At 36.6% G+C, this 12985-nt stretch overlaps 1 protein-coding gene across 2 annotated transcripts in view; it reads left to right on the top strand.

Moving 5' to 3' along the window:
- The window catches only part of Elf1 (E74-like factor 1 (ets domain transcription factor)), a 67323-nt gene that overhangs the window by 33516 nt on the left and 20822 nt on the right, over positions 1–12985 (top strand). The gene's annotated exons all lie outside the window — the stretch shown is intronic.

Genomic DNA, 12985 nt, shown 5'->3' with positions numbered 1-12985 from the left:
TCCTTATGATGAATGTAATCACTATGTATGTCAAAAGTATACCAATAAAATTAATTTGAAAAAAGGACTTGGATTACAAATGAATCTGATTTATGAACATTCTCTCAGAAGGGAACTCATTTGTAAATTGGGGACTTACTGTACGTACTATGGAAGATTGTTGTTGAAGGCCATTTATTTATTTATTTATCTATCTATCTATCTATCTGTCTGTCTGTCTATCTCTTTGAGACAGGGTCTCACTATGCAGTTCAGGTTGGCCATGAGCTCACTTTGTAGCCCAGACTGGTCTTGAACTTGAAAGGATCCTCCTGCCTCAACCTCCCCAGTGCTGGGATTACAGGCGTGCGCCACCATGCCCAGCTTTAAAAGCCTTTTAGAACTAGAAAATGCCCTATTAATTGTGATCTTATTTAAATTCTTTGAGTTATTTGCATTCTGTATATTTAAAATAACAGTCTGGTTGTGACTACTATGATGTTGATTGCCTACATAATTTGTAAAAAAAAAAAAAAATTTGAACCTAGGTAAAATTTATTCCTCTCCCCTAATGTACCTGCTTCTTTATCTCATAACTAATTCTGTTTACATGTAACCACACACACATTAAGCTTTGAATATAGGCATTCCAATAAAAAAACTGAGAATTTTCATCGACTCTCACTTTTTGAGATGTATGGCCAAGTTGTAACTTATCCTGGCAAAAAGAAAATCTGGGCAAAGACTAAAGAAGAGCAGTGACCATGAAAGAAGTGCACTAGGGTTAGACTTTGTTTAAAAACTGCACAAAGGTTTATGGTGGAATTGTAAATGTTACCATGGGGCAGTCTGGAGAAAAGACTGTTTACTTAGACCTTTGCATTTTTGGTGGTCTTTTCATCAGAGAGGCAGGCCTTCAGAAATACTCATCTTGTGGAGCCAACAAAAGTAAAGCAACCTTCCTTCAGTAGTGGCTTTGAAACTCAGACTTTTTCGTGTTTCCTGTGGAACTCTGGACCAAGGTTCCTGAAATAAGGAAAGTCACTAGAGTGTTAGTTAGGCTCTCCTTCATGTTTTTTTCTACCATTCATGGTTTTGAGGAGGTGATTCTAACGCTAATGAACAATGGCTGCATGTGAGAATTAGATGAGGGCCCTTGGGAGTAACCGGCAACCCCAGCCTTCTGCATTGTATGAGGAACTGGCTGATTGTACTGAAGTGCAAGGCCACTGGGTTACTATTTTTTTAACCTCCCTTTTTGTAGGATCAAAACTGAAGTGTGCACATGGGATATTTCCATTGAAACTTCAGTCGCTTATCAACCAGCAAATTTAGATATCTCATGTCATTTAGCAGTATCATGCTTTATTCAGAGAATATTTACAGTAACTTATTTGGAAAAAGTAAAAGCCAAAAAATCAACAGGAAAGAGAAACTCAACTTCATGTCAAGTGGAACAGTTAGGGACCCATCCAGGAGGGACTTTGAGGGAAGAGCTGTGAACAACATACATTTTATCCTTCCAAATTAAATATGGTAATTTAGTTGTATATTCTGGATATAGAGGCAGCCATGTTAACCCTAGTACCTTGACTGCCTGAGGATTGCATTGCCTGTTGGAAGTTGGACTAATACCCGTGGTTATCCTCTTTTACTGATTTAAAAATTATCATTTTAAATGAAGAACTTTCTTTGTAGTCTGTGTTGATGAACTTCTTGGTGTGTGTTGCAGGAGAGCTTCCTTAGAATTTTAAACTTTTAATGAAAACATTTTTAAAGAGTTGAAATTCTTTTTAACTGAGATGGAAAGTTCATTATGACTGTAGGCTATTCATAGGTGCCTGTACTTGTGATCTGTGGCAGTGTTCAAGCTGGACTCTGGGTTCAGATTTCAGCTGTTTCTTCAGGGCTGCTTGACTCGTAAGTGTCAGTAGAACAACATAGTGTTGGATTCAGTGGGAGGTGTCATGTGAAGTAAGTACCTAATATGTCAAGTACTTTATTATTGCTACACTGGGGGTGAGTATCATTTTATTCTAAAGAACTGGAAGAACTCTAAGGTACTAGAGAACACTTTTTACATACTACTGTAGTGAGTTTCTTTCTAGGCAGAAGTACTTTATGTTAAGTACCACAGACTTGGGTCCTTCTTCCCTTCATACTGAACCACATAAAATAATATTTATACATCATGCTATTTATATCAGATATGTGTATAATTCATAAAAACTAGAGTACTAATGAAAAAAAAGCCATTGGGAAGTGAGACAAACAGAGATACATATTTACATTTTATAAGCTTATGCTGCTTGTATTAACCTCTGCACCAAGAAAACGTTTCCTGCTTTGGTTTTGAGTACAATGTAAAAACACTGCCTAACACTTTGTACAGTCCTTTGTAGTGTAGTCTTCTATGCATACACTTTGATTCTCACAATGCTCAGCATTATTTTTTTTTTTCTCCCCTCTTTTTGATGCTGGGAATTAAACCTAGGGCCTCACACATGGTAAGCTAAGCACCTCCAGTTCCTTTTTCCATTTTCTGTAGTATAATTTTACCTTGAATTTATTGTTGGATAGTTAGAAGACCTATATTAGAATCCTTTAGCTATAGTAGATTCCTATAGCAGGATTAAAGGGCATCCAGAGGTATCACTCTTCAAAATAACCTAGCTTAATGTATATTTGGATTCCAGTTCTGATTTATGTACATTCTTTTAGAGTATCCACTAGTGGGTAATTTGCCATATCAATTGTTACTTGTTTCCTTAGTTTTTTCATGATATAGTACTTGACTAGTTTGATTACTTCTATTATGGGATGATGCAGAACTGTGTAGAGATTTGAAATAGCATTTGACCTACTACATTGAAAAATTTTACAAGTTTTTGGAATAGTAGTAATCTAGATTTCATATTTTGCATGAAATGCAAATGTACAAATAAGAAAAAAACTGAGGAAACCATCAGAGAATAATCTCCACATTCATAAAACTGATAGACCCAAGTAGTTTGATAGAGATGAGTTATTTTAGACTTTAATGAATTATTTTAAAAGTTTCAAGCAAGGCATGGTGGTGTACACTTGCAATCCCAGTGTTCCGGAAGCTCAGACAAGACTGTCTCAAGTTCAAGATCAGCCTGGGTTGTTTAGAGTATTCAAGCCCAACCTGAACTACATAGTGAGGCCCTGTCTCAAAAAATCAAACTCTGTTATTGTGATAACTCTTGTTATCTTCATTTTGCAGATAGAGAAACCTTTTATAAGTAAAGAATATCAGATTGAACAAAAGAATAAATATATTGTTGTTCAGAAACATTTAATTGTATTGGTATTGAGTTTCTATCTAGACTTTAGGATTTAACCATTTTGCTAGGAAGTAAAGGTAGAAGGAAGAATTCTTCACAGAAATCTTTGTGTTGGTTCTTAGAGATGTGTTGCACCATCCTAGCTTGTTTTATGTAGTATTTCAATTCCCAAAATGATAGGGGCTTTGGAAATTAGTAATGCTGGTACCTATTGGGAAAGGGAACTCTTTTTTTTTTTTTTTTTTGTCTTTTTGAGACAGGGTCTCACTATGCAGTTCAGACTGGCCTTGACCTCACTTTCTAGCCCAGGCTGGTCTCGAATTCACAACGATCCTCCTGTCTCAGCCTCCTGAGTGCTGGGATTATAGGTGTGCGCCACCACGCCTGGCTGGGAAAGGGAACTCTATAAGAAGGGAGTAATACTACTAAAACTTTGGGAATATACACATATTCTGTATTATTTAATTCTCCAAAGAAATTACCTTTCATGGGAACTTGATTAAAGGATTTTAATTTTGTGTACCAGCACCCTATATGTATATATTTTTTGGTGTTTATCTATCTAGATATAACGTATCCAGAGACTTCCTGTCCTTTTATTATGGGTTACCTGAGGTAATGAGGGGATACTGTCATAGTATTTAATCTTTTCCTACTCCTAATCGTTTGCTTTCACCTCAGCCCTAGAACAGTGCTCAGAATTGAAACTATTGTAAAAAGTGAGAAGACATTTTACGTTTTTGTTTCTTCTACCAGATCTCAGCTTTTAAAACTTCTTATTGGAGTACAGCATAAATACAAAAATATGCACAGGTCATAGTGTAGAGTTCAGTAATTTTCACATAGTGACCACATTTGTATCAGCTTTTGCTTTTATTTATGTATTTTTGAGGGGGTTGAGACAGATATTCACTATGTAGCACAGAATGGCCTTGAACTTGCTTATGTTACTCAGGCTGGCCTCAAACTCCCTGCGATCCTCCTGCCTCAGCCTCTCAAGTGCTGGAATTGCAGGTATACACCACCACGCTTGGCTGCTTTTGCTTTTAGTTGGTATTAAATGCTGTTGCTAGGTATAGATGGGTGGGTTTGTTCACCAATTTTCTAAAAGGACTATTCTAACTAAAAATAAAAAGACCATGCCAACTTTTAGGAAGTTTTATTTCTATTTTAGAGGGGGGTGTTTCTGCCTGAATAAATAAATAAATGAATAAATATTGAAGGATCTTCCATCACAAAAATATTTTCTTGATTACTTACTGTGTGTCATGCATTATAATAAGTGGTTATTTACATGTTACTTAAGCTGGGGGTGGTGGTACATGCTTGTAACCTCAGCACTCAGGAGGCTGAGGCAGGACGATCACTGTGAGTGAGGTCAGCTTGAACTACATAGTGAGACCCTGTCTCCAAAAAAAAGTTACTTAATTCTTACAGTAACTTTAGGAGATATTTTCATTCTTTAGGTAGGTACAGAAAGTGAAGCTTTGAGAGTCTGGCTATTTCCCTGAGTTCAAATACCCAGGGGATGGTGGAGTCTGACCTTAAATAAGAAATGGAACATTTAACTTTTAAATCCTGTTTTCACCACATGTATATGTAGCTCACTTGCTATAGGGTAAAATATTGTCAGACCATCTTGTGATAGAGCAAGCTGTGCTGGGTGTTTCATTTTGTGTTTTTGTTTTCAAAATCAAAGGTGAAGGAAGTCCTTTTAAGAATAAATCAGGGGTCTTTAAAACATTGTTTTTATAGGGTTAGGCTTTGGGGCCACAGCGTGTTCTGCAGATAGGGCTCAGGAATTTGTTTCCGTACGTTTGGTTCAAGTGGACAGGCTTGGAGTTGGGGCTTTCGAAGATTATGGAAAAGTCCCAGCCCACTCTTGATTTTCTGTTGTGATGCAGAGATGTTATATAAACTGTTTGAAAGTGTGCTTGTTTTTGGCATCTGTCATTTCTGCATGGGGAAAGTATTTAAAGGTTGTTTTTAACCTGCTTTTTGTTTCAGGAAAACTTCTTTGTATTTCATTTTAAGCTGTTTCATAGAGGATCTTGACAGGATGTTTCACAACTACCATGTAACAGATTGCTGTTAGAGAAGCTTGACAAACAGGTTATGTGAGAGACTTTATGCTTTTTTTAATATTAAAAAAATCTGTTGAACAAACATTTTTACTTAATTGAGTTGAAATAATTTGATCTGTAATTTCTTAGATATACAAACTTAGGGGAAGTAACCTTGTGCTCTTTAGATTGATTACTTTCCTTCTCTTTTTAACTTGACATTATTGCCACTCTGTGATGTCAGCAAATAGAAGCAGTAGTGTGAATAGTGTTGCAGTTGTGGGAGTTGTCTCTGTTCTGCTAAAACTTCTTCTAATTTTTAATGCTGCTAAAACGTTCTCTAAATTTTTATTTTCAACATGTCCTAAGTCATAATTAATAGAAAAGGGAAATTGATATATGTATTTTTTTCTCTCTAGAGCTGTTAAAGCCTTTAATAATGTTACAAAACAGAAGAAAGTCAGTTTTTATCACTAGTTTAATTTGCCTCTAAAAATTGATATTTAGAAAACCAATCTTTGACTGATTTTAACTCTAAAAGAGCTTCCCTCTCTGTTCCCCATGTATGTGATTTATTTCGGTTCTAATCCAAAAACCAAAGTAATGTGCAAGTGTCAAACAGAAAAATATTTAATAATAATATATCTGGATTATTAGCATTCCAGACTTTGGCATGAAGGAATAGAATTGGTCCAATTTAGGGAATGCACTTCAAAAGTTACAGTTCTTTTTTTTTGTCTTTCTGAGATAGGTTTCACTATACAGTTCAGGCTGGCCTTCAACTCACAGCAGTCCTCTTGCCTCAGCCTCCTGAGTTGCTGGAATTACAAGTGTGCACCACCATGCCCAGCACTGAATTGTACAGTTCTGTAGAGCAGTGGTTCTGAACTCTGGTGCAAATCTGGCTCTCTTAGAAAGCTGTAATCATAGGCCCTTGTCATGCCCCCAGATACTCTTTTTCGTTTAATCCCTTGGAGGATCAAATATTGGTATTTTTAAATGTTTCCCAGTGTACAGCTAAAGTTATATACTGGTGGAATTCAGTGATGTTTTCTAACTCAAAGGTACAGACTGGAGGTATGGCTCAGTGGTAGAGCGCTTACCTGCCATGCACAAGACCCTAACTGCTCCTCAGAGGGGCAAAAACAAAAAATAAAATAATAGAAAAGATGCCTAATGTAATCATTTAAATAAGGAGAGTTTCTAGAGATGTTTGGAAAGTCATTTTTAAAAGAAGTCGCCAACCAAGTAGAATGTAATATTTTTGTTAGGGCATTGTGGAAAATTATGTTGACACTTCATTTCTTAAAATGAGATAACAGATATGATTGCTGCCTCAGTAGTGTTGCCATTTTGTACGTAGTTCCAACCTTCAGAAAGACTGGCTTGCTTTGTTGCCCAGGCTGGCCTCAAGCTCGTGGGGTCTAGTGATGCTTCTGCATCATCCTGGGGTTGTAGGTGTGCACAGTGACACTCAGCGTTCTTTTAAATTCCTTTCTTACAAATCTTGGAAGGAGCCTGCTTGAAATGATGTAGAAAAAGGTGGGGTGGATACAGTTGGTTCTTTGGGAAGGAAAAGTGAAGGGTAATGTCTAGTCAATTAAAAAAAACTTAAAGCTTAATTAAATTGATTCCTATTGTGGGTTGAATTGTATACCCTCCACTCCATTCATATATGATACCTCAGAATGTGGCCTTATCTGGACATAGGGCCACCTGCAGAGGCAAGTGGTTAAGATGAGGTGATATTGGAGTAGGGCATAATATAATTGGTGTCTTTGTAAAAGGGGAAGTTTGGACGTAGATATAGAGGGAAAAACGCTATGTGAACATGAAGACAGCCATCTACAAGCCAGAGTGAAAGATCTAGAGCAGATGGACATACAGAGGCAACCTGACAACACCTTGATTTCTTCCAGCCTCTAGGACTGTGAGATAACACCTTCCTGTTGTTTGAGGTACCAGGTCTGTAGTACTTTATTAAGGCAGTCCTAGCAAATGAATATATAAGTCCTGATATTTCATTTATTTCAAAAAAAATCTAAATCTTAGAGAATTCAAAATTGAAATTTTACCATGTCTTCATTGGTGGCACATGCCTGTAATCCTAGCACTGAGGAGGCTGAAGCAGGAAGAGTGCTGGAAGTTGAAGGCCAGTCTAGGCTACATAGTAAGACCAGTCTGAACTAGCTAATGAGACCCTATCTTAAAACAAAAAACAAAAAACAACAGTTGGGAACCAGTACTCTTAAAGGATTTTACAATGTCTGTTTATAGAAGTGTTTAGCTTTCTGATAACTCATACTTGTCAGTTTCTGATCAATTCAGTTTAAAAGACAGTTTATCCTGAGCCTGTATACCAGCAGCTGGAGTTACAGTGTATTTGCTTTCCATTTATAGAACATGGTATAGACATGGAGTGTCTTCCCAGTCACCTGAGAGGTATTTCCTAGGTGCATTTTATGTATACAGATTCAGGACTTATTCCTAACTATGCATATTCTTAATGAAGATCCAGAATTAGCCTATTACATATTGATTAGTAGCACTCAGGAGAAATTAGAAGTGAAGAGCTTTGAATATACATCCTCATTTCAATAGACTAGAACCATGGCCCATGCTTTTTATGAGAAGAGCAAGTATGTCAGAAAAATACTGACTAAATTAGGAATGATCCTGGTATCTTGTGGATTGAGAGGAACTGGCTATGCTAAGGAAGCTTATCATAAATTCAGACAGGGGAAGCCCTGGAAAAGATTACATTAAAGCTGTACCTGCACCCTCAAACACAGCTTCTTACCTATTCTGTTTTTCTAATACGGCCAAGTAAATATACCAGCAGTAGAAGACTACAGCATGTTTAAGGCTTACTGTAATACTGTATAGATAAAGAAAATGAATCTTGGAGTCAGATTCAGGTTAGGGTTCTACCACTTGCTGGCTATTTGACTTATAGTGAATTATGGTTATTCCTCAGTGTCTGAGAGGGGTTTATTTCAGGACCTCTGGATACAAAATCTGCAAACACTTAAGTATCTTATATAAAATGGTAAGTTGTTTACAATCAAGCTGTGCGCATCCTCCCATATACTTCGGATCATCTCTAGATTACTATATGTAACACAGTGTAAATTCTATGTAAGTAATTTTTTTGTAAGTGATAGTTATACGGTATTATTTAGGGAATAGTGACATGAAAAAAATTGAGTATGGACACTTTTAAAAATATTTTCCGTACATAGTTGGTTTAAGTGGATTTGGAACCTGAGGATAGGGTATGTATTCCTTCTACTTTCCCTTATATATAAAACAATCCAGTGTATCTCTCTCAGATTTTGTAACATTTAGAGTGGTAATCCATATAAAGCAATGAGCAAAATACTGCATGCCTGTTAAGTTATGCTAGCTAATAGCAATAGCAAAGGCAGAAGACAGTGGCCACTGTGCATGCTGCTCCTTTTATTTATTGCATAAGAATAAATAATATCTTTTGTTGAAATGTTAAAAGCTCAGGCAGTTCTAGAATCTAGGCATTTTGTGGTCCTGGTGATCAGACCTAGGGCTTCATACATGCCGGGTAAGCCCTCTGCCACTGAGTCACATCCCAGCCCTAGGAGTCTTTTTAACTATGTGCTGTGGCCTCTTAAATAACAGCATTGTATCCCCTTTCAATATTAATTAAGCTTTTGCTCCAGAGGAAACATTGTTGTTTCTACTTTTGTGCTGAAATTCTTCTTTCCTTTTTCTGTTTTTTGGTAACAGTACTAGGGAGTGAACCTAGGGGTACCTTACAACTGGCTACACCCCCAGCCTCAAATCTTTCTTAGTTTAAAATTAAGTTACTTGAGCTGAAATTAAAATGATTGTTTAAAACAAATCAGACTGTGCTTGATTGTACATATAGACTGATACATAAATACATAGACTGTCTGTCTGCATTAGGGAACGAAAAAAAAAAAAACTGCTAAGACCTGCCTCTGGGGAATGCTCTAAAGTAGAAGTAACTGTGATTATAGTCGTGTTTGATAAGGTAGTCCTGAGACTCGTAAGTTTTGGGGAAAGATTTATCAACTCCAACCTAATTACAGTGTAGTAGAAGAGGCCAAGAAAGAAAATAATAATTACCTGCAGTTATTTGAAACATGGGAGCAATAGAGATTGAGATAAAATTATAGATGTATCTCTTTTAATGTCTTCACTTTTATTAGTCTTTGTCCAGACTGCAGTAATCAGGTGAGTTTGGACAGGGAAAAATACTTTGCTATTATTTGGGTGAGGACTGCATCAGTGAATTGCACTTGACATGCCTCAGTCTCTTTAGTGGGCGACCTTGAATAAAATTCTTAACCTGATTACTTACCTTTCAGCGGATGGAATGGTGATTTCTGTTCTTACCTTATACATAGGATTATAGCAACATAAAATGAAATCATGTGAAAATGTGCTAAACTCTGGACTCAGTCTTGTTAGAAGATGTAAGAGTTTAAAAAGCTGAGAACAGAAGGCAAACTTTTAATAAGTGAATGTTCATGCTAGGTTGGATTTGTGATTACTCATCACCTCTCAGAAAGGGAAAGCCAAATGTGTATATTTTGCTGTGGACATTTTAATCTGATATATGCTCGATTGCCTTCTTGGAAGTGTGATTTCACAGTATAATTTTTGAGTTCCCTACTTAGCGTTTTAAAACTGATTGTGCAGTTTGAACAGCCAGTTTCTGCTGGTTAACTTCCTCTTTTTTGAAATAGGAAGAAGCATTGTGAAATAAAACGGTCAAAGTGTGCTTTAGAGTACTTTAGTGTCATTACCCATAAACTTCAGAGCATAACATTTGTGAAGCCAAGAATAGTATCCTTTTAGTACCTGTGATATATATTAAATTTAGGTAATTAAATTCCTATGAGAGAGATGATAATATAAGCTTTGTGTGCTGTTATATAAGCATAATAATTTTGAGACTGGTTAATTATAATGAAACCCTTGATAGCAAACTTATTTAAGGAAAATACTTGGCAGTATTATCTATGAGCAGGAATATTTTCTCATATTTAAGAAAGCACTTTATGAGGAGGTGTTAAGAAACAGAATGTTGCTGGGCACGTGCACACCGTTACAATCCCAGAACTTGGAAGACTGAGGCAGAAGGATCACTGTGGGTTCAAGGTCAGCATGAGCTACATAGTGAGGTCAAAGACAGCCGGGAAGACATAGCAAGACCCTTGTCTCAAAAAACAAAATAGTCTTAAGGTATCTCCCTATAAGACACACTTATTAATTAGAAGAGGAAAAGAGTAGTAACTTTCTGGTGGAGAAATGTCATCTTAACTGAGTAATCAAAGTTAATATCCTAAGCTGTGGGACAAAACAGTATTTTGGGTTTCCTGACATGAAGTGTTTTATTTTTGGTGGGTTTGGGAATTGAACCGATGGCCTTCCCACTGAGCTGTATGTCCAGCCTGCCAACCTTCACTGATTTTTTAAATTTTAAGATAGGGTCTTTCTGAGTTGCTAAGTTGCCCACAACTGCGCTCAAATTTGTAAGCCAACCTCAGCGTAGAGAATGCTAGGATTACAGGCTTGTATCACCAGTCCTGGATGTATATATATATAGAGAGAGACAGAGACAGAGACAGAGACAGAGACAGAGACAGAGACAGAGACAGAGACAGAGACAGAGACAGAGACAGAGACAGAGACAGAGAGACAGAGAGAGACAGAGACACAAGAGAGAGAGAGAGAGAGAGAGAGAGAGAGTCAGAGTCTGTCTGGGAGTTGGATCGAGGGCATTTTCACTGAGCTGCATCCCTACCCTTTTATTCATTTACATTTATTTATTTATTTATTTATTTATTTACTTAGTTGGTTAGTTAGTTTTGAGACAGAATCTGAGGAGGTAAACTGCCTGGGCTGTGCTCAAAATTGTGATCCTTCTGCCTTAACCTCCCAGAATGCTGGTATTACAAGTATGTGTCACCTTGCCCAGTTACATGATAGGTTTTAAAGGACATAACATTACTTCTTTGGTATTTTTACCAAAAAATGCTATGTGAATCTAATCATGAAGAAATATCCCAATTTAGATTGGTGGATGTTCTACAAACAAATAACCCATACTCTTCAAAGTGTTAAGATTGTGAAAGACAGAGTGAAGAATTGTTCGAAGGTAAAGGTGATGCTGTTTCTGATTGTTATTAAGAAACAGGATATTTGATGAATGAAACTAGTGGATCTAGAATCAAAAATTTTTTCTCAATTTTTAAATAGAGAATATTAGTAAGATATTTGGGAAAATTTGAATAGGGTCTCTATATTATAGATATATCTATATATCTATATATAGACTATTATCTATATATAGATAATAGTCTCAATGTTAACAGCATCAGTGTTACTTTCCTGGTTTGGGCCATTGTGCTGCCTTTTAGAGGATAATATTCATGTATTTCAGAAATAAACAATGCAATATTTTAGGTTAAAGAAGCAGGTATGTCAGGGCCAGAGGTTTAGCTCAGTGGCACAGCACCTACCTGGCAAGCATGAGGTCCTGAGTTTGATTCCTGGTACCCCTCCCCTGCACAAAAAGCAGGTGTGTCTACTGCTTCACACAAATAAGTGCCAGGAGAGAATGATAAATAGATGTGATTAAGTGTTAGAGTTGGGGTAATAATGGGTTAAGTAAGATTGGATAGAAGTTCTTTGTGCTACTTTTGCAATTTCCTATGTTTGCCATTATTTAAAAATGAAAGGTAAAGGAAGTAGCTTAATGAGGTTTGTCACTGATACTTTATGAGGTTGTAAAAACTCTGCATCAGTTTTCTCATCTGTAAAATGAGATTGGTCAAAATGAGGTTAAATTTTAAGGGTACTTTCATTTCTAAAATTCTGCGGGTTTTTTTTTTTTATCTTGTTGAGACAGGGTCTTGCTATGTAGTTCAGGCTGGCCTTGAGACCATTTTGTAGCAAAAACTTTGTAACCCAGGCTGGCCTTCAACTTTCAACCATCCTCCTGCCTCAGCCTCTCAAGTGCTGGGATTACAGGCTTGAGCCACCACACCCAGCTCTATTCTGTAGTTTTTTAACCAGACATTATTATTAATAATTTATATTTTTAGTACAGTCATACTTGAAGAGGACAGTTATAGAAAATATGTTATTTTTGTGTGTGAGTCAAATGTTGTTTAATCAAGGCTTTGTGGCGAGTGACAGTGTAATATATAGTGAATGCAGATTTTTTTATGCCAAAGAAACTTTTATGAGACTATTTAGTGGTATATTTCATTTGTATGTTACTTCCTAATTCACACTTAAGCATTAATGATATCTTATTAGTATTTTATGTAACATCATTTGAAAATGTAATTTATAGATGCCTAGTATGAACTTAGTCAGTAAGACTCAAGCTTAATAATGAAAGTTTATGTGATGTAGATACATATCCTTTGCAGCCTAGGATTGTCAATGTAAGAGTAGCGGATGATACAGATATTAAACTGATATAAAATGTAAAGTATTTTGGGGTTATATCTAAAAGCAAAACTTAACGGGCTGGGGATTTAGCTCAGCGGCAAAAAGCGCCTGCCTGGCAAGCGCAAGGTCGTGAGTTCGGTTCCCGGTACCGGAGAAAAACCAAAAAAA

Source organism: Chinchilla lanigera, unplaced genomic scaffold (assembly GCF_000276665.1).
Source record: "Chinchilla lanigera isolate Chin_1 unplaced genomic scaffold, ChiLan1.0 scaffold00003, whole genome shotgun sequence".
Classification (NCBI taxonomy): domain Eukaryota; kingdom Metazoa; phylum Chordata; class Mammalia; order Rodentia; family Chinchillidae; genus Chinchilla; species Chinchilla lanigera.
Note: the sequence above shows the minus strand (reverse complement) of the source record. Positions and strands in the feature narration are given on the sequence as shown.